General features: G+C 37.0%; 1 protein-coding gene and 1 pseudogene across 39 annotated transcripts in view; both read right to left on the bottom strand.

Annotated features, from left to right (window-relative positions):
• The window catches only part of PMS1 (PMS1 homolog 1, mismatch repair system component), a 94,114-nt gene that overhangs the window by 35,598 nt on the left and 35,045 nt on the right, over nucleotides 1-23,471 (bottom strand). The window lies entirely within an intron of this gene.
• LOC134808058 (glucosamine 6-phosphate N-acetyltransferase-like) lies at nucleotides 19,340-20,331 on the bottom strand (annotated as a pseudogene).

Genomic DNA, 23,471 nt, shown 5'->3' with positions numbered 1-23,471 from the left:
TGTTTTTGAAGAAAGTAGTCATCATATGTTTCCAATGTTGAGTGAGTATGGTAGGAACAGACGTGGCTGGCTAAACGGCAATCAAGAGTGTGAGAACAGTTCTAGAGAAGTAAACGGAACCAATTTGGATAGTGACTATGGGGAGGATATAAAAAAAAGAACTTTTCTGAAACAAGTGTTTCAGAAAGTCTGGCTGGGAAATGCAAGCAGACAGGGAAATAACGAGGCAGGAATAGGACACATTTGACCAGGAAACTGAAGGGGAAGAATGGGTACACTAGCAAGTAGGTTTGGAGACTCAGTGGCTGGAGGCTGAGACAGCTCCCCTTTGTTCTAAAATGCAGAAAGGAGGTCTTTTGTTGAAAGCAAAATAACAGTGATTTAAATATTTGATGATTATGGAGGAGGTATAAAATAGCAGAATTTTATTACTCAGTTTCATTAGCTTGGTTCACTGAAAAAAGGTTTTCAGTGAACCAAGCTAAGGAAACTGAGTAATAAAATACTGCTTCCCATTCTACATGTGTGAAGTTGCATTGTTTAACCATTTGAAAACCAATGATGTCCAGCACACTCTTGGGAGAGTCTTGTTTTCCTACAGTCTAAAAGAGGCAGAAGTCTATAACAGAGAAAGAGAGAGGAGACTGGACCAAAGGATTCTGGCCAAAGGAACTCCTTAACCATAACCAGGAATCTATGTAGTCAGGAAGTAGTGGTAATGATATTATGTATAGTAAGACGAAAGGTGAAGTAAACAGACTCATGTTCTCTAACTGGCACATCAGGAATAGAAATGAAGGAATGCACTCTCCTGGAAAAGGTGACAATAATCAATGACTCTGCTTGCTGATCTGTGCCATCTGCAAACCACTTTGTTTTTAGAGTCTCAAACAGCAACCTGCTTGGGAAAGCAGAGATAGTGTAACAACTACTCAATAAGACAAATAACTCAATATTTAGTGTAACAGGAAGATCTTTTACCTATTCCTAGAGTTGTATTGATATCAATCAGATAAGAGCTGAAATTTATGAAAACCTTATTCTTTGTTAGGTACTACTGTTCTAGAAACTACTGTTTATTTTCACAATCATTTCAGGTAGGTATTATTATCTCATTTTACAGATGAGGAAACTGAAACTCAAAAGAAATTGTTACACCCAAAGAAACAAAAATAGTAGGTCATGGAACCAAGATCTATACTCAATCTTTTTGGCTCTAAACATTCACTCCTTTTACTTTGCCAATATTTATCCCCTGTCTAGTCAATGACAACAACAATTTAGAACCAACTCCAGGCTCTAATTGGGAATTCTCAAAAAGTAAAGGGTCTGACTGACAAATGCATTTTTCATGTATGATTATCCCCCATGGCCTTGTGATACGCTGTGTAATCTCCAATTGAGGGTACCAGTGAAGACAAAACAAAATTATTTTTATCCTATTCAAATAAATAATCTGCTTTTAGGCGGGCAAGGAGTACACTGGGGTTCTCAACTCAAAAAAAGCACATTAGAATAGTAAAGTCCAAAAAGATTGAAAGCTACTATTCTAGCATCCTAAAGTCTGAATATTTTTGAGAATATAGTTCTTGGTAACAACCTTAATCATATTATGCAGATCCTTATACCTAAGGATTTATAAATTCTCAAAAATTTGCATTCATTTTCATACAGATATGCAATAATTAGTATCATAATGCACAGCAAAATAGCAGAGCTAAAAAATAATTCAGATATTTCTCCATCCTAAATTTCAACTTTTCACTATTATTGCTTTCAAAGTGACCTGTATAAGAAAAAAGACATAAAATATGTTAAATTAAGTTTAGCCTAAAGTTGCCTCCTTGTATATTTTACATTTGGCCTATAAGTTTCTCCATACATAGTGAAATGTAACCTAAATGGATGTGTCAACAGGCTGTAACCTACTCTTGTACCAATCACAAAGTTTCGGCCAATCACAGGCAGCCAACTGTTCAAACTGTGTTCAAATAAGGCAAACACTAAGTTATAACCGATCCAGCTGTTTCTGCACCTCACTTTGGTTTTCTGTCCATCACTTTCATTTTTTTTTGTCCAGAAATAATATCTGACCATGCAGCAGCCCTGGACTTGCTCTGAAATTACTCTGGCTCTGGGGGATGCCTGATTTGTAAACTGTTATTTGCTCAAATAAACACTGTTAAATTTAGTTTATCTAAAGTTTTTCTTTTAACAAGTATATGAAATCAAAGTATAAAAATAAATTGTATACAATTTTAAATATAAGGTATAGGTTCAATGTGTATATTGCATTTCTAAACAAAATTATGGTGTGTTTTGTTAATTACATTTCAAGGCCAATGAAGTAGACTATTTAAATTTGGAATTGCTCCAGGAAATGGGATGTAGAGTCACCATAAGCATATTTTAATCCCTTAATTTCGTCTCATACTATAACATATTTTGGTTAAATAAAACATTTTAAAGTAACTAATTTTGAGTTTGTTCAACAAATACATATTGAGCATCAATTTTGTTCCAGATTCCATACTAAAATCTAGGAATATAAAGATAAAAGGACAAGGTCCCAGCTCTAAAGGAGCTAAAAATATAAAGAGAAAGCAAAATCTTAAAATAATTATAATACATTATAAAAACTACTATTACATAGCACAGTGGGAGCATCATAGAAGAAACCTAAGTCAGTTGCACAGAGAAGCCGCAAGTACAATCAGACTTGACAGGAGTTTGTCTCTAAGACAAATCACAAGAAGTGCATTCCTGACAAATAGGATAGTACATGCCAAATCATGAACATATAGAGAGAATGCCTTGCTAGAGATGAAACTAGACAGATAGGGGCTAAATCACGAATGACATGGCACATCGTGCAAAGGGGTTTATAGTTTCCCTTACGTGCAATGTAGAGTCACTGGATAAATCTAATTGGGAAAATACCATGATCAGAGATAGATATTAGAAAAAGATCTTTGGCAAGAATGACTTAGTGAGAACTGAAACTATAGCAATATGATTTTTATAAAATGTGATCATAGGCCAGGTGTGGTGGCTCGTGCCTGTAATCCCAGCACTTTGGGAGGCCAAGGCGGGTGGATCACTTGAGGTCAGGAGTTCAAGACCAGCTGGCCAGCATAGTGAAACCCCATCTCTACTAAAAACAAAAAAATTATCCAGGCATGGTGGCGGGCACCCATAATCCTAGCTATTTGGGAGGCTAAGGCATGAGAATCACTTGAACCCAGGAGATGGAGGTTGCAGTGAGCTGAGATCGCGCTACTGCACTCCAATGTGGGCAACAGAGAGAGAGACTCTGTCTCAAAAAAAGAAAAAAAAAAAGTGATTGTATTCCTCCAACTCAGAGACTCTCAACTTTTACGAAAGACATGCAAAACTGAAAGTTCACATTCAAAAAATATTCCGATAGGTGACCTGAGGACTATGTGTAATTAATTCCTAATATACTAGCTATCATGCTACAGCTTTCTCTTCCTCTTGCAAAAGTTCGGTGGAATGCAAGTCAGTGAAACTGACGTTGACAGGATTATTCCCTTAGGTTTTTTTCGTTTGCTTTTTAAGATAAACCATTTGCAAACTTTGGTACTTTACTAGTATTAATATACTGCGGCTGAGAATTACTGGGCTGTGTTAACAGAAACAACACTCTGGTAGGAGGAAAAGAGAAAACGGACAGACTAAAGGGTACGAAATGGGCTTGATGACTGACTCCATGTGGAGAGGGAATAAAAAGAGAAGAATCAAGAATGCCTCCCAGATTTCTGACCTGGGAAACTGGAATGGTGGTAGTAACACTCAACAAGATAAGAAACTCAGAAGAGCAGGATTGGTGGCAGGAAGATGATGAGTTCAGCTTGTTCAGTGTTGAGTGTTGAGTCTCTGGTACCAAGAACAGTACCAGACACCTAGTAAGGCCCACTAAATACTAAATACTTTCGTTAAAGGAATGAGCAAATAAACACATTTTTTTTTCCCTAGGGAAAAGTAACCCCAGTAGAGTTGAAAACTAGCTCTTTGTTTTTAGAGATAAGGCTGCTAGTTGTCACACCACCATACCTGTTAAAATTACACTTTTTGTCTACTACTTGACCTAAGGAAATCCAAACCAATCTTTGCTTTTCTTTCCTCTTAACATAACAGTTTAAGGTATAATTCATATACTCTACAATTCACCCACTTTAGATTTATAATTCAATGGTTTTTATTATTCACAGAGCTGTGCAACCAACAGCATGATTTAATCTTTGAACAATTTTATCAGTCCAAAAAGAAATCCTATATCCATCATCAGTGACTCCTATTCCTTTTCAATCACTAATCTATCTTCTCTCTATATAAAATTTGCCCACTTAGGATGTTTCATATGAATGGAATCATACAATATATGGTCTTTGATTGGATTCTTTCACTTAGCATAACCTTTTCAAGTTTATTTATATCAGTACTTCATTCCTTTTAAATGGCTGAATAATATTCCATTGTAGATAATACATTTGAATTATCCTTTTATGAGTTGATGAGCATTTGAGTTGTTTCTACTTTTTGGCTATTATAACTGATGCTGCCATAAACATGCATGTTCATGTTTTTATGTTGGCATATGTTTTCATTTCTCTTGGGTATAGATCTATGAGTGGAACTGCTGGGCCACATGGTAGCTCCATGTTTTTTGAAGAACTGCCAGACTGTAATCTTTGCGTGCACATGCACTCTGGAAAGGCAAACTACTGGCTTCTGCTATTATGGCTCTAGTTTTAAGCAAGCCAACAGCTAATAATTTAAGGAACAATGTTCAAAATTAAAGGAAGTAGATAAGGTTCTGAGTAATCTGCAATTACAGGAAATGAAATGTCCCCTGCTTCATACTTTCCACATCAGAAGTTCCTTATGACAAAGAATAGCTGAACCATAAAAACTTATTCACAAGGCTAAGGTGGGAGGATCACTTGAGGTCCGGAGTTCAATACCAGACTGGGCAACATAGTGTGACCCTGTTTCTATAAAAAAAAATAATAAAAAATTAGCTGGGCATGGTGGCACATGCCTGTAGTCCCAGCTACTCAGGAGGCTGAGGTGGGAGTGGCTCACCCTGCACTCCAGCTTGGGTGACAGAGCAAGACCCCCTCCCTAAAAAGAAAAAAAAAACAACACCAAACTTATTCACAAAAAGTGTACCTCTTTAAAGGAATGCTAACTCTCTGATATTGACATTTTTAAAATAAAGCATTCAAGGAAATATTTCAAAAAACTAATGTTTTAAAATTCCTGCACTGAATATAGCTAAAAAGCCTGCAGTGTTACTAATGTAAACATCATCTTGTTTATTTTAGTTTATATTAGATGCCTTAGATACAGATATAAATCTTAGCTGCTGATTAATGCAAGGATGCTATTTCACTGCCTGACCTGCTGAATAGTTAGTATACACAACCGTAAAAAGATCACTTCAGGAAATCGGTCCTAGAAAAAGCTGTGAAACATGAGAACTATGCAATGTGATTTCACTTTAAAGTAAACATGCTAGGAGTCTGGGAGCATTATTTCACACTAGGCAATTTTTATTGCATCAGATCGAGGGGCTAATTTAAGAGCATTTTCTAAACTAGTTACACTTGGGCTAGCAATAAATAATAGTGGTCTGCCAACAAGTAAAATCTTCTCATTGGGCAACTAAGATTCATTTTCAAAACAGGACCCATCACTAAAAAACTAAACTATAAAACATGATGAATAAGAACTGGGAATACTGGGAATCCAGAATACAGTATTCAGTTTGCTTTCTCTACCGTTTCATCAATTCTATGTTATTTTCAAAAACAGAGATTTTCTTTTCACTTCCTGAAGGTTTTTGTAAATCTTGCCCTTAGGCCGAAAGCTTAACATGTGCTAAAAATACACACAAACCTCCATATGTTTTCTATCTAGGTCACACAAAGTTGGAGCACCTGGATGTGCCAACTAAGAATCTGACTCTAGTCAGTATGATGACAGTGCAAAAACACCTCAAAAATATATTATTACATGCACACCATCTTAGGTTTGAAGTTAGCCAAATATATCTTGCCCCTAATTCCTACCTCACTGACATACGCTACTTGAAGAAAATGAAGTTAGATGAGAATACTCGATATTTAATTAGTAAACCTCAATTGTTTGTAAAGGCAATTTGTGATAAAGAGAAATGTAGGCTGCACACAGATGATGCATAGTTAAGTGAATAGTACAATGCTAAAACTGCTTGAGCAAAGTCAACTCCTTCTAAATAAAGAGGATATATTATTGGCCTAGACTGCAGCCAAAATTCTTGCAAATTGTAGGCACAGATGTACTAAACTCATATTTGGATTTTTTTTTTTTTTCCGCCAAACAAGAAGCAGCACCAATGAATTGTTTTTGTTTGTTTGTTTGAGACAGGGTCTTATTCTGTCACCCAGGCTAGAGTACAGTGGTGTGATCATAGTTGACAGCAGCCTCAGCCTCCTGGACTCAAGGATTCTCCTGCCTCAGCCTCCCGATTAGCTGGGACTACAGGTGCACACTACCACGCCCAGCTAATTTTTTTGTATGTTTTGAAGAGAAAGGGTTTCACCATGTTGCTTAGGCTGGTCTTGAACTCCTGGACTCAAGCGATCCTCCCACCTTGGGTTCCCAAAGTGCTGGGATTACAGGTGTGAGCCACCATACCCAGGCAAATTTCTTAAGTACCATAAGTTTACTTCTAAGATCTTACAAGTTACTATAAATAGATCTATATCTATTATTATTTACTCCTGCGTATGTACTTGCACTGACTCTGACTCCAAAAAGTATAGAGGCACAAACACAATATTTAAAAGGTTGTTTTTTTTCCCACACTGGCAACACAGGAACAATATGAGCCATAGCAGCTTACCACTAAGACACTGCTAAATGTTTTGAATTCAGTATAAAATTATAGATTATTCCATCACAGTATCAATACTATTGTTAAAAGAACAAACCACATTCTACTGACATAATAAACATTAATATGAATTGATTATTGCTAAGCAGCCTCAAACTTTCAAAAATGATTGTCTTGGTAAAATTTATGCAGTATAAATGAGTTCTAAAATCTCTTACTCTTATTTAATTTTATATTCTTTTCTTGAAAGAGAACATGCATAATTATTTTTCCTGAAGGTTGCAAAGAAATTAATAGACATTTTACCTAAAGAAGGGGCAGTTTATAGGAGCTAGGCAGAAGAAAGATAAAGAAAAGAATAATTTTTTCATTCTACCTTTTCATACATTTTTGGGTTTTCAACCATGTAAAGGTATGATCTTTTAAAAAATTAAATAATAAGCTGGGCATGTTGGTTCAGGCCTGTAATCCCAGCACTTTGCGAGGCTGAGGCAGGAGTTCAAGACCAGCCTGGGCAACACAGTGAGACCCTGTCTCTACAAAAAATTAAAAAATTAGCCAGTTATGGTGGCATGCACCTGTGTTCCTTGCTACTCAGAAGGCTGAGGTAGGAGGATCACTTGAGCCCACGAGTTTGAGGCTGAAGTGAGCTATGATCATGCCTCTGCACTCAAGGCTGGGCAACAGAGTGAGACCCTGTCTCTAAAAATAAAATGAAATAGAATAAAACATTAATAAAAGTGTAAAGGTATAAAGTTAATCTCTGCATAACTTTCAAAGGGATATTGTTGAGACTCATTTCTTTGCAGTCTTTAAAAACAAGAAAGATTATTTCCAATTCGTAATCAAATCTTATTTACATCGGAAATATTTTTCTTGCTTAGACCCTCTTCTCCATTCCTTGTGTAACTTGCCAGACAACGGGATCATTTTCCACATTCTTAACAACAATTAAACATAATTTAGTCCATCCTCCAACTGCAATGAGAATTATCTTATTTTGTTAGTCTCCTACTGAAATGTCTCATTTAGTTCCCTCTTGGTCACTTCAACAAGAAGTACACATTCCCATGTAAGATACACAAGGTCCTTCAGAATCTGGCTCCAAGCAAGCTTCGTAGCCTCATCTCATTTCTTAGACAAGCTTTCTCTGACCTCTGATGACTCCCTGACAATGCACATGCTGTTCTCCCTGCTTTGAATACCTCTGCCCACATAGTCTTTCCGAAGAACCAGTCTTAAGGCCACTTCTTCTAATAATCCTTTTTGACTCTAATCAGATTTTAAACAATATTCACATCAATAACAATAGCAATTAACCTCTACTGAGTACTTATGGAGCAGGCACTGTGCTGTGAATGCTTTCTCTCATTTAAAAACCTTACTCTATAAGGTAGGTACTATTATTCCATTTTAAAGAGACAAAGAAATTGAAGCCTAGACACGTAATGTAAGCCAGTTAGTGGCAATATGTAAGGTCAGAACTGGAAACTATGCTCCAGAGTCTATTTTATTGATATGTAGTTAAGTAAGTTCTTCCTAAGGATGAAAGGAAGATTGTGGTGGTCTCTGAAAGTTCTATAATTTTTTCCTCAAAAGTAAAAATCTTGAAGATCTAAAGCACTTTCTATAACAAATAAAGGAAAAAAGATTAATTAAGAATTATTCTCATCCATGAAGACAAGTCTCCCACATAGTGCTGCTACAGGTATGGTTTCTTCCAGCAGGGAAGTAGGGGGGGGCTCAGGTTTTTAAAAATAATCATATCATTATAACATTTAAAGTTTATAAGCAAAGCCTAATGAAAAAGTATCAGTTGGCATATATGAAATATTTAATTACCCAAATGAAAATGAATTTACTTCTTTTTTGTTTTTGAGACAGAGTCTCACTCTGTCACCAGGCTGGAGTGCAATGGCGTGATCTCGGCTCACTGCAATCTCTGCCTCCCAGGTTTAAGCAATTCTCCTGCCTCAGCCTCCCGAGTAGCTGGGACTACAGGCGTGTGCCACCATGCCCAGTTAATTTTTGTATTTTTAGTAGAGACGGGGTTTCACCATGTTGGCCAGGATGGTCTCTTGACCTCATGATCCACCTGCCTCGGCCTCACAAAGTGCTGGGATTACAGGTGTGAGCCACTGCACCCGGCCATAAATTTACTTCTTATATTAACTATATTTAAATAACTAATGGAAAGCAAATTTTGTTTCTTATACTAGCCAGCTCAAGCTTTAACTTAAATATAGGTCACTGCAACTACGAGAAAAGGTCAACACTATTCTATGAGAAGCAAATCAACAGTAAGTTTACTCAAATTTCACACAGAAAAGGAAGAAGAAAAAGAAGTTAATGTGTGTTTTTAGACATTGGGGATGAATTTTAAAAATGTACCTTTTAGAACTCTCTTGGCCCACTTACCACATTAAAATGTGTAACATTCTGTTTTCAAGAACAAAGCTGGCAGAGGGAGATGGTTGGTCTTGACACTAGTAATAATATTCAGGAGCTGTTCAATACAGTAGTATCCATTTTTGTATTTTATTATTTAAAATACATAATAAAATGATTTAGGAATAGGAGACTACTATTTAAGTAACAAATATTTCAATAACTGGCCTTCTAAAGTTCACTACCTACCTTTCAAACAGCACTAAAGTTAGGTAAATACGACAAAATTTGAAGCTCTCTTCTCTGCCTCTATATTATCTGTACTTCTTAATACTGTTTAAAGAAAACGTGACCAGGTGTGGTGGCTCACATGGTCAGGAGATCAAGACCATCCTGGTTAATACAGTGAAACCCGGTCTCTACTAAAAATACAAAAAATTAGCTGGGCATGGTGGCACGCGCCTGTAGTCCCAGCTACCCGGGAGGCTGAGGCAGGAGAATCGCTTGAACCCAGGAGGCGGAGGTTGCAATGAGCCGAGATTGTGCCACTGCATTCCAGCCTGGGCGACAGAGTGAGACTCCATCTCAATTAAAAAAAAAAGAAAACCCTTCTGGTCAGCCTTGCTGATAAGTTCTTCAGTCTTTGAACCCTGAGGCAATTGCTCATTTCTAACATATTTCACTTTACAGAAAAGGTTACTCACAAATCAAGCTGCTATTGCTTTGTAACAACATAGTAGTATTTGATTTCAGCCTTTACTTTCTATTTTCATTTAATAGAACACCCTATAGATTACATTGTTTTTCATTCAAAATGAAGCCATCCCAATCATCTCTTCTGCATTACAACTCCATCCTCTACATGATTCTTAAGTTATTCTCCTTCATATTAAGACCAAACGCACAGACACTGAGCTTATAACACTCCCATCAGCTAGCTCCCTGGTACCTAACCAATGTTATTTCCCTTCCCATACAAGCTATTTTGTTCAGGCAAACATCTCAACAATATGGTTCTTTATTCTACTTCTGGGCCTTTTTTCAAAACAAGCAACAAGTTTTAAGGGTAACAAATAACATCCATTGGGAGGCCGAGGCGGGAGGATCATTTGCGGTCAGGAGTTTGAGACCAGCCTGGCCAACATGGTGAAACCCCATCTCTACTAAGAATACTAAAATTAACCAGAAATTGCTTGAACCTGGGAGGCGGAGGGTGCAGTGAGTTGAGATCATGCCACTGCACTCCACCCTGGGCAACAGAGCAAGATTCTGTCTTAAAAAAAAATTTTTTTTAATTTTAAAAAATAAATACTATCCAGCCTACAGCTGATTAGCTTTTCTCTCTGAATTGACTAACAACTCTCTACTGGTGCAGTAATGATTTCACTTTAAAAGTTTTGTTTCTATAAGCTTCTTTTAGGAGTAAAATCAAAATTATGTCAGTGTAATTCATGAAGGTAATACATTATAGGAGAAACTCAAATGTGTGCATTCAGGGTTTAAAAAAGGATGCAGTATTATTTCCTTAGGCATATAAGTTAAATAAATCAGTTATCTTCAAACCTTTTCTGGTCCTTTTCTACTCACAGCTAGTCCCATTGATTCTTCCTCATAATAGCTATAAAAGAAAATAGACACTTTGTGCTTTTCACACCTAATGTGTTTGTCTGAATTCAGGCCCTTAAAGCCTACAATTTATAGCAGCTTCCTAAATGTTTATGGTCTCCCTAGCTACTCCCTGTAGAGTACTGCCAAACTGACTTTCAAAGGTAGCAACATCTTGATCATGTCAATTCCCTACTTAAAAACTTTTAATGCCTTCCAATTTTCTCATTTAAAAAGTTTAAATTGCTGGATTTATCTTCCTCTATTCTCTCATATTAAATATCAACTCATTTAAAGAAACTTCTTCACTGCCTCTAAATGTGCTCTCCTGCCTATGTATTTTATGTTTAAACTATTTCTCTATCTCTACTTAGAATAATCTTGACCATTTTATCCACATAACCAAATTCTGCTGTAACAAAATTTTCCTATAACCCAACCACCTGGGGGTCCTAGATGAAAATCACGTTCAGAGTTGTTCCTACTCCACTGAATGAATACCACCCACCTACCAAGTGGCCAGGCTCACCCCTCCCTTTTTGGTGACTTTCTAGAAGTCTCCCAACCAATAGAAGTGGGAAGTGTCTAGAGTATGAGAGCTAATACTTGCTGTTTTGCTATCTCTCTGTCCAGTTGTTACCTTTAATCTACACTGATACCATCTGCTTCTGGATCTCAGGTGCTTTAAGGCCTACGCTTACAGTCCAGTTGGGCTGGTGCCACCAGCATAATGGAGTGCTCCTGTTCTCAGCCCTTGATCCTGTTGTCAGCCCTCATTCATTTGACATGTTTTTTGAGCACCCACTTGAGGCACTACTGTAAGCGCTAGGGATACGACAGTGAAAAAAGAGCCAAAGTCCTTCCCTTCAAGGAAATTATATTCTAGAGGAGGAGAGAGAATAAATCAAGACAAATAAAATATATAGCATATTGGATACTGATAAGTTCAAGAAAAATAAAGCAGGAAAGTGGGGAAGCGGGGGGACGGGGAAATGGTTGCAATTTTAGGAAGGCTAAAGAAAGCCTCACGGAGAAAGTTTAAGTGAAGACCTAAAAGTTGAGGATTGAACCAGTTACTTGAGGGAAAATGTTCTAGGCAAAGAAACTACAAATGCGACAGTCCTGAGCTGGAAGCATGACTCGCAGGTTCCAGAAACAACTGAAGCAAAATGAGCAAAAGGAAAAAGATTAATGAAATCAGAGGTAATGGAGGCATCAGATCTACGGAGGTCAGCAAACTACAGCCCATGGCCTTCCTGTTTTTGTAAATAAAGTATTATTGTTTATGGCTACATTCACACTACAACAACAGAGCTGAACAGCTGTAAGAGAAACTATACGGCCCTAAAAACCTAACATATTTACCATCTGACTCTATACAGAAAAAAATATACTGACCCCAATAGAGAATTCACAGTCCACTTATAAAGGCTTTGATTTTACTCTGAATGAGATGGGAACTAATTAAACACGAGTTATATGATCTGACACATTTTTACAGAATCACTGAGCTGAAAATACACTGAAGAGGATAAGAAGTAAGCAGGGAGAGTCCATTAGGATACTATTACAAAAATCCAGGTGACAGATAATGGTGGCTTGGACCACAGTGGTAGTCACAGACATGGTGAAAAGTCGTTAGATTCTAGATATATTTTAAAGATAGACCTACGGAATTTACTCTGGAATCAGATTAGAGTGTGAGAGAATCAGTAGCGAAGAATAACCCTAAGGCTTCTGGTTTGCTAACTGGAAAAACAGGAGTATGACTGTCTGGCAGCATGAAGATTAATGCTCATGAATTTACAGAGGTACTATTCAGCATGGGTGTGTGTTTTCTTCCCCTACATACTGGCTCAGATACCAAAATGATGACCAGATGGATTTAATCAGGATTTAGTCAAACAAGTACAATTAAGTGAGAAAGGACCAAGAGAACTGACAGAGTGCCCAAGAGAAGGATGATAATGATGGACCACAAAATTTAAGCAGGGTAAGGAGAGAACCAAGGACACCAGGGGACAAGAAACAGTTAAAAAGCAGTAGGAACAATGGATCACAGGTCCAACAGAGTCTAAGGATTGTTGAAGAGAGTAAGATGGAGAGGCATCAGGTAGTGATTAGAGAAGGAACACATTAACAGTGAAATTATGGAGTGAGTGTGGTTTTGGGCAATGACAAGGTCTACGGTATATTTATGTTATGTTTACACACTTTCACATCTTATCTCCTCATTTACATCGTAACCTTCTTCAGAGTGCAAGCCATCACTTAACCCTTCCAAAGCACCTACTCAGTACTCTGAGTATAGTTGGTGGGAGGAAGCTACAGTAAGGGAGGATGAATGATGCATTAAAAATTAAGATATGTGAACTGTAGTTCATCCTCTACTATATTCAATGTTTAAGTCATTGGGCAATCCACTAAAACTCTTGGGGTCACATAAAGGTAAAAGGGGAGGTGGACAGGATTAAAAACACTATTTGCTAAAAGATTTGAGGCAGGACAAAAAACATTTTCAGTGGTCTTTTCAGATGTAAAGATCTAAGGATCCTTCTACGTCCTCTTTTTTTTTTTTTTCAGAGACACACTTTGAGCTGCTTTCTCACAGTGAATTGAACTGTTTACCAATCAGTGAACTCTGTCATCAAATGTTTAGAACATGCTTTTTAACTATGGTTTTGACCATTGCGACTTATGGCAGAGTTTATATACAAAGGTTGAAAAGCTAAGTTTGGGCATGTTTCTTCAGAGATGTATTGTGAGCTTATTTATTACAGTGAACTTAATGTTTACCAGTAAACCCTATAATCTAGTTTTTTCATCTAGAGCATGATTTTTAACTATTTTAATTTTACCACTGTGACACTGTGAAGAGTTTACATATACAGGTTGAAAAGCTAAATCTGAGAATGTTTCTTCAGAGATACATTGTGAGAGATGCTTTATTACAGTGAAGTATTTACCAGTGAACTCTGCAATTGAGTGTTTAAAGCATTTGATTTTAAATTTATAATTGACACATAATAATTACACATTTATGAGGTACAATGTGATGTTTTAATGCATGTATACATAATACAATGATCGAATCGGGGCAATTACCCTATCATTTCAAACATTTCTCATTTCTTTGTGATGACAACATTCAAAAGCTCTTCTAGATATCTTGAAATACACAATACACTGTTATTTGCTATAGTGTCCCTACGGTGTGACAGAATATAAGAACTTATTCTTCCTGGGCCAGGCACAGTGGCTCACGCCTGTAATCCCAGCACTTTGGGAGGCCAAGGTGGGCAGATCATGAGGTCAGGAGATCGAGACCATCCTGGCTAATATGGTGAAACTCCGTCTCTACCAAAAATACAAAAAATTAGCCGGGCGTGGTGGTAGGTGCCTGCAGTCCCAGCTATTCGGGAGGCTGAGGCAGGAGAATGGTGTGAACCCGAGAGGCGGAGCTTGCAGTGAGCCGAGATCACACCACTGCACTCCAGCCTGGGTGACAGAGCAAGACTCTGTCTCAAACAAACAAACAAACAAACAAAAAAAACCTTATTTTTCCTAACCATAACTTTATCCCCATGGACCAACCCCTCCAGTTTTCCTCCTTCTCCCTCCCCTCCCCAGCTTCTGGTAACAACTATTCTGCTCTCTATTTCTATGAAATCAACTTTCTTAGATTCCACATATAAGTGAGATCATGTGGTATTTGTCTCTCCGTGTGCCTGGCTCACTTCACTTAACATAATGTCCTCTGAGATCATCCATATTGCTGCAAACGACAGGATTTCAGTCTGTTTTATGGGTAAATGGCATTCTGTTGTATATACAGTGTATACACATGATATTTTCTTTATCCATTCATCATTTGATGGGCATTTAGGTTGAAAATCAGTATGTCAAAGAGATCTGCATAACCATGTTTATTGCAGAACTTTCTACCTTTTATTATTTTATGATTTCATATATGAACTCAGTAGAACTTCTAAGTAAAAATGTGAAATTCCAATTTTCTAAGAAAGAAATGAAGTGCTCAAGATATACATATGTAAACATCCTTAAAAATCAAAGAGTTTTAGAGTTAAAAAGGGCCTTAGAGACCATGTCATTGACTTTCATTGGCCTAATCTCAAAAAGCTACATTTGTACAGGATTCTCTGGGTATTATTGTTTGGAAGAGAAATCTACAGTGTTGGAATAGAGAAATATGTGTTTGGGTTAATAATAAGTATATAAAATGTATGTGGTTAGAGGATCAGTAAAGGAACAATTATGTTGTTCTATTTGACTGTTAATAGCAACAAAATACATTAAATTGACAGCTCTTAGAGACTGTCCATCAAGTGTTTCCCCTCAACTGCCCCATCCATGCAGTCTTTATATGATTCTTTATTAGTTCTAAAGAAGATGTATCAGTGACTTAGCTTCCAGGAAGGGCAATGGACTAGAATTGTATATGTGAATACAAGTGAAAATATACTCCCTAAATACATAAGAGGTCACCAAGGAATTCAAAAGAATGAATTTTATTAATAAATATTATGAATAAGGTCTGAGAGAGGCCAGAGTGTTTAAAACTAGTGTTTCATACACTTACTATTTTGGCTTTAACACTACCTAATTAATTTAATATTCCATCCTGTACTATGCACTCACTATTAAGGGGAATATAGATGAACTAGATGCAGCCCTCCCTCCTATAAAAGGCTGTCAAATAGGAAAGAAAGAATGCAAATCACTGCCACTGAAGCAAAATGACATAATAGAAATACGTGGAAAACAAAATGAGAGCAGTTGAGGAATAATGTCCTACTGAGGGATAATGGAAGACTTCAGAGACTCCTAATAGTGCTTACAAACATAAAACTACACTAAAACTTGACTTATATGTCTTTCATCTTTTCTATATTTCACAAAATTTAGGTGAAAAGTAAAAGAATCCTTAACAAAAGAAGAACACATGAAAACCATTTAATAAATTTAGTAATCGCTAATTTGTAAGTAGCAAAAAAAAAAAAAAAGACCCCAAACCAAACCATATTGATAATCAGCCCCAAGCTAATCTTAAAATATATCTGAAAAGATGTCCGCCTTCTTTAATTAAAAAAGAAACAAAAACAAAACACACCCAAACTTTCCAGATTGGCACTGGAATAATTCATTCCTAAGGAAGGGGCATTTGAGCCACACTCCTGAATTGGAACCGACTCCACATTCCTGGCTGGGATTGGAGGAGGGGAACTGACCCTTAACATGGCTGGGATTGGAGGAGGGGAACTGACCCTTAACATTGGTCCAAATGCGGCAAAAGACTTTTCTTTGATTCCCCATAGCACAGGCGAAACAAACCTGGGACATTCAAGATGATCAAGTAAAAGGTTAGAGAAGGATAAAATGACCATGGAGAATATCATGAGTGCAGGGGATATACATTATAGGGCATCACTTATTTATCTTCATCTTATAAACCAAATCTTCAGCCACCACTCACTACCAAATCTCCACGGCCAGTTTTTTGGGTCTCTGTTCCTGGTTAAGGGCCTGCATCTTCCCAGATTAACTGAATTCAGAGATATTCAACACTTCGGAGCTGACATCATTCTTACAGAGCACAAAACATACAAAGAAACAACAACAACAACAAAAACAAAGACAACACTGAAAACCAACATCTCAATAAGCCTTAATGCTCATGTGATATAGAAGTGGGAATAGGAAGGAAAACATTCTTTAATTCATGTCTCTCTCTCGTAACAGTTAAAACCTTCTTTTATCAATGACATCCAATTCAGCTTTTGCAATACCAGTGGGCCTCTAATTATCAAAACAAAATTCAATCAAAACAATTCTTAAAACCACAAATAATATTTTTGGAAAAGCAAGTACGCACACAAATCAGCAATTATAATGTATATAGGAGTAGCCCTTATTTGAAATCATACATTTCACATTATGTTCTGAACTAGTGGTCTATGAAATTATGCATTGTCATATGAAATAGCTAAGAATACTAAAGTGGTTTCAGATACTATAATATTGAGAAAAAACTGTTAATTCTGCAAAATAACTACTTTATAAATAAAAATATTTACAGTAGGACTTCACAGGGATTCAGTTATTACAACTAAAGCTTCTGTAGTGCTCATCTAAGGAATGGCTCTAGCAGTTCTCCAAATAATATCTACTTTAAATAAACTCACTGAATCCACTTGTAAATTATTTCCCTTTGGCTGTGTCATTATTCACTATGCTTTCAAGGAACATGGTGATGAAAGAATAAAAATACCTCTTTCTAACATAACCATACTGGCAAGAACATCAACATTATCAGTATTCAAAGAATGTCTTGGCAGGTTAAACCTTCATAAAAAGAAGGAACACTATCTAATCCAAGTTATCAAAATAGCAATAGTACTTCTCGTATTATGCGCAATATGATTGTTTGTTTCTAATGCAGAAAAAAATAAAGACAACAATATCGTCAGGTTTAAATTCTAAGCAGACAAAAAAATTCTTTACAAAAAAGTACATATAGAATGATGAAAGTAGGCATGCTTAAAAGAAAAAGGCTAAGAGCAAAGTAGGACTCAATGTTCAAAGAGATTTATAGTAACATGTCATTGCTATTTTGGGAGGTTTAACAATATATTTTAACATTTTAAAGGTGCAACAGCACTATTAAGAAATATAAAAATAAAAAAATCTACTATGAGAAAAAAGCTTGAACATAAATAGCTTGTTCTAATTCAGTCCATGATTTCTCTCTATAATAGCTAATACTTAATTTTACAAAAAGACTTTTAAAAATTTATATTACTTTCACAGTATAATCATTTCAACATACTCTCCAGGATTTGAACTGCATCTGAAATTACTGAAGGCTATAGAGGAACTTGTGTTTGCTAAATATAAGTTCTGATACAGTGTCCTCCGAAAATAATAAAATGTAGTACACTATAAATACTGCTTTCCAATTTCTTTTTTTTCCTAACAGAAAACTACTCATCATATGAACAGGTTTAATGTAACATGGAATGCAAAAAATTAGAACCATTAAAGTATTTAATTCTTCAACTTTAAAAAATAATTAAAATAAATAAAATAAAAACAGGATAATGACCAGAATAGTGCCATTATAATCACACTAAAAAGTAAAGCTTCCATCAACATTTTATGAATTTGACAAATCTGGTACAATATATTTTTAAGTATTGTTTCAGTATTGTATTTCACTCAATTTTGTGATACTCCATTTTTGAAAAACCTGTTACTCAGGAGGGAGGCTTCAGATACCCATGAAAAGAAAAAAATCAAGGTAGAAACACATATGCTGAGGTTTGCTAATTCACTGTTTAAAAAGTACCTTAGATGTCCCACCATAATTGCTCTTAGGTGTTTTTAACAAAGGAACAGTTATAATTCACAGATAAGACAAGTGGTACTTTTTATCTACATAGACCTATATAAACTTTTAGTAAAACATTTAAATTGTTTTACTTTTAATCTTGTCAAATAATTTTCATTTCTTCTACTTCTTTAAAAGGCTGACCAGGTTATTTGCCTGTATTGGGATCAACGAATGTTGGACTACACTGTGTTTAGTTATAATAACTAATTTATCCAGCCTGACTTTATATGTGGGAAACGATACACCCCTAAGTGTACTGAGATGATTCTTTGAAACAAAAAGATTTAATTTTATGCCTGTGATAAAAAACAGCCTTATTCAATAAATGCTTTTTTTAAATGAGCAACACGGCAGACATATAACTCCTTATTACCCATACTCTTAACTACCAAGAAATGAAGCCAAACTTTTGGAAAAATACAATGCAAGAAAAGATTCAAGTTTAAAATATATTCCTTTGGTTAAAAATCATCCCCTTAATCGAACAATGAAAACACTTGGACACAGGGTGGGGAACATCACACACCGGGGCCTGTTGGGGGGGGTGGGAGGAAAGGGGAGGGATAGCATTAGGAGATATACCTAATGTAAATGATGAGTTAATGGGTGCAGCACACCAACATGGCACATGTATACATATGTAACAAACCTGCACATTGTGCACATGTACCCTGGAACTTAAAGTATAATAATAAAAATAAATTTAAAAAATAAAAATAAAATCTAAGCAGAAAGCAAAACAAAACAAAAAAACCCAAATCTGTGAGTTTTTTCAGTTAAATTTTAGGAGTAACGGGGTATTTGTTTTTAAAGATCCAAAGTTTTAAAGGTGACTGCCTAGTTTTAGAGATCAAGACATGAATTATGTAAAATAAAATAAAAAAAGAAAAAAAGACATGAAAAAAAATCCCCTTTATAATATTCATTTGTAATCTAAATTCACAGCATTTCCCACCAGCCCAAAGTAATCTCGTAGATGTCATTATACTTGTAGTATTACAATGTTTTTTCAGTCTAGTATTTATGGAGGTCACTCTGCTGCAGCAACAAAATATTTTAACTCTAGGAAGAGTGGAGCCTTGTAGCATTAGCTCCTTTGACAATTTTCTTGTAAGATTTTTACTCTAGAAACAGACACATGTAGTTTTCTTCAGATACAGTATATCCAAACTTTTTATAGAAACCAACATTTTGTGGTAGACATTCAAGGGTAATCTTGTAACAGTTCAGTTTCTTGCTTAGAAAAGTAAGGGTTGATACTAACAATTAGCCAAGCTGCTTTCCTCTGCATTCATCACTAACGACAACATCTTCTACTCTTCCTCTCTTAGCACAGGAATGGATGAATTTATGTTCTATTATCAGAGTTGCTGTAGCAACAATCTGTCCTAGAGTCACATCTTCTACAACTGTAACATAATCCCCAGATTTCTTCATATGCTCAAAAGATTTCATAAACTGTTCAGGGCTGACAACTCCAGTCTCGGTCAGCTGACCCAATACCTTAAGAAAAACCCTCTATTTAAGTCAGCAGTACAAACAGGCCACAAAATCAAGCCTTCTCCAGGATGTGTTGGGGAAATGGCTGGAGAAAATGTAGCTGTATTCTGCCTCCAGTCTGCTTCTTCGAGTAGACTTGGGTCAAACATAAGAGTTTCATCAGGTTTCATCTTTCTAGTAAGGTCGGTAGAGGCCCCGCAGTCGGTGCTCCTACCCAGGCGCATCGGACTCTCCCCGACCAGGGTGCACAGCAACGGATCCGGATCCGACTTCAGCGCCAGCCCCACCTCCTCCTCCACTGCCCGCGCCACAGTCGGCAACCGCGGCCCACATGTCCCGTGCCAACGCCTCCACCCTGCCTCTGCCCTCTCACGCAGGACCATGCACAGGCAGGGGGAGGTGGAGGCCCGAGGCGCCACCCGCCCCGCCTGGACAGCGAGTGGCGGGGCCCCTGCTTTCCAATTTCTGAAGAAAATACCCACATTGATAATCTTACATTGGTTGGGAAAATGATATAAACCTCTCAAAAAAACTTAGAAGATACATATTTGACTTGAAATAAGAACTCTCATGTCATTTCAAATATTTCTAATATATTCATTTTATCACGTGAAGTAATAATCTTGTTTTTACCTATTATTTATTTATTTATGTTTTGGAGATAGAGTCTCACTCTGTCGCCCAGGCTGGAGTGCAGTGGTGCGATCTCGGCTCACTGCAACCTCTGCCTCCCAGGTTCAAGAGATTCTCCTGTCTTAGCCTCACGAGTAGCTGGGATTACAGGCATCTGCCACCACACCCGTCTAATTTTTGTACTTTTAGTAGAGATGGGGTTTCACCATCTTGGTGAGGCTGGTCTCCAACTCCTGACCTCAGGTGATCCACCCGCCTCGGCCTCCCAAGGTGCTGGGATTACAGCTGCGAACCACCGGACCCAGCCTTCAATTATTATATTTTCTAACTCAAAAGATTTCTCTTCCACTCACTTTTCTTTTCTTTTTTTTTTTTTTTGAGACGGAGTCTCCCTCTGTAGCCCAGGCTGGAGTGCAGTGGCGCAATCTCGGCTCACGGCAACCTCCCTGCTTCCCGGGTTTAAGTGATTCTCCTGCCTCAGCCTCCTGAGTAGCTGGGACTACAGGCGCATGCCACCATGCCTGGCTCATTTTTGTATTTTTAGTAGAGACGGGGTTTCACCGTGTTAGCCAGGATAGTCTCGATCTCCTGACCTCGTGATCCACTCACCTCAGCCTCCCAAAGTGCTGGGATTACAGGTGTCAGCCACTGCGCCCAGCCCACTTTTCTTTTACAAATATATAATTCCTATTTCTCTTTATATTTTACCATTTTCATCTATTTTTCCTTCCTAATTATTATGTTCCTTCTGATGTTGGTCTTTTATTAATTTAGGGACAAACTTTTTATTACTAAATATCCTCTGGATCCAGAGGTCATAGGGTTATTTTTATTAATAGGATGAGCCTCCATCCATCAACATCCTAAGGAATCATAGCACGGTGGCACTGGAAAGGATCTCAAGGTATCATTTGGTTGAGCTCTATGCCAACAAGAACAGGTTGCTATTCTTATTTTATTTTAAATGATCAAAGATTTTGATCAAAAACATTCTGCCATGGCTTTAATAAAGAATCTTCCTGACAATAAGAAAACTGGATCAAAAAGGGTTCTGACCTCAGCACTATTACTGTAAAATATAAAACAATTCCATTAGTTGCTCTGAGCTTTAAGTTCCCCCATATAAACAGAGATAATGCTTTCTATCTCACAAAGTTATTGTAACTGTTCTGCAACATGGGAAAAAACTATATAAATGTAAAGTAGTATTAAAATAGGAAAAAGGGCCAGGCATAGTAGCTCACACACCTGTAATCCCAGCACTTTGGGAGCATGTATTGCTTGAAGAGGGTGCATTGCTTGAAAGCTCAGAAGTTTGAGACCAGCCCAGGCAACATAGGGAGACCCCCCATATCCCTACAAAAAAAATTAAAAATGAGCCAGGCATGGTGGTACACATGTGTAGCCCCAGCTACTCAGGAGGCTGAGGTGGAAGGGATTGCTTGAGCCTAAGGCTGCAGTGAGCTGTGATCGTGCCACGGCACTCCAGCCTGGGTGACAGAACGAGACCCTCTCAAAAAAGGAAAGAAAAAAAAAAAAGGAAGAGAGCACGGTAGAGTGCAAAGCACTCTGAAGGCATGTTAAGTTTCAAATCCCATCTCAATTTACTAGTCGCACAACAATGAGCAAAGTATTAAACCTATCTGAATTCCATTCAGAGAACAACTGCAAAACTGATATAATCCCTACATCACTTGGTTGTTGCTGTGAGGATTACAGAAAACTAATACACCTAGCACAGGTCCTGGCATTGTGTAGGCCCTCAATAGATGTTAATTCCCTATTCCCCATCAGGTTTCCACATTGCTGTGTAGTTTGCTTTCCTGCAGGATACCCATGTGAAATTTCATTAGATAAACAGAATAATTAGAAAATATATAAACCTTTCTTTCCTTTAAGATTCACCAAGCAACAAGATGACTACCTTCTCTTATCGGCGCTTTGAAAAATGGAAAGAAAGGAGCTGGAGTTTTCCTTAAACTCAAAAGCTTCTGCACAGCAAAAGAAATAATCAACAGAGTGAACAGACAGCCTGCAGAATAGGAGAAAATATTTGCAAACTATGCATCCAACAGAGATAACATCCAGAAGGTATAAGAAGCTCAAAAAACAAAACCAAAAACAAATAATCCCATTAAAAAGTGGGCAAAGGACATGAATTGACATTCCTCAAAAGAAGACAAATGGCCAGCAAGCATATGAAAAAATGCTCAACATTACTAATCACTAGAAAAATGCAAATTAAACCACAATGAGATATCATCTTGCCTTAGTCAGAATGGCTATGATTAAAAAGATGAAAAATAACAGATGTTGGTGAGGATGCAGAGAAAAGGGAACATTTACTCACTGCTGATGGGAATGTAAATTAGTATAACCTCTACGGAAAACAGTATTTTTAGTTCTAAAAAAACTAAAAATAGCACTACTATTTGACCAAGTAATCTCCCTACTGGGTATCTACCCAAAGGAAATCATTATACCAGAAGGACGCCTGTGCTCATATGTTTATCACAGCATTATTCACAATAGTAAAGATACAGATTCAACTTAAGTGCCATCAACATATAAATGGATAAAGAAAATGTGTATGTATACACAGTGGAATACTATTCAACCATAAAAAAGAATGAAATCACGTCTTTTGCAGCAACAAGGATGGAAATGGAAGTCATTATCTTAAGTGAAACTCAGAAAAAGACAAATACTGCATGTTTTCACTTATAAGTGGAAGCTAAACCACATGTATGGACATAGAGTGTGGAATGATAGACAATGGAGACTCACAAAGGTAGAGAGGGAGGAGGGTGGATGATGACAAATTATTTAAAAGGTAAAAGGTATGTTATTCTGGTGATGGATATACTGAAAGCTCTGACTTCGCCACTACACAACATATCCATGTAACAAAATTACACTTGTATCCTCCTGACACACACACTCTTCCAAAGAATCAACAGTGTAGAGGGTGAAAAATGTCACTAAATTGTGAAGTCTTTAAAGGAAAAGAACCAGTCTTACTCATTTTCATAT

The sequence above is a fragment of the Pan troglodytes genome, chromosome 13, assembly GCF_028858775.2.
Source record: "Pan troglodytes isolate AG18354 chromosome 13, NHGRI_mPanTro3-v2.0_pri, whole genome shotgun sequence".
Lineage (NCBI taxonomy): Eukaryota > Metazoa > Chordata > Mammalia > Primates > Hominidae > Pan > Pan troglodytes.
This window is presented reverse-complemented; position numbering and strand designations above follow the sequence as displayed.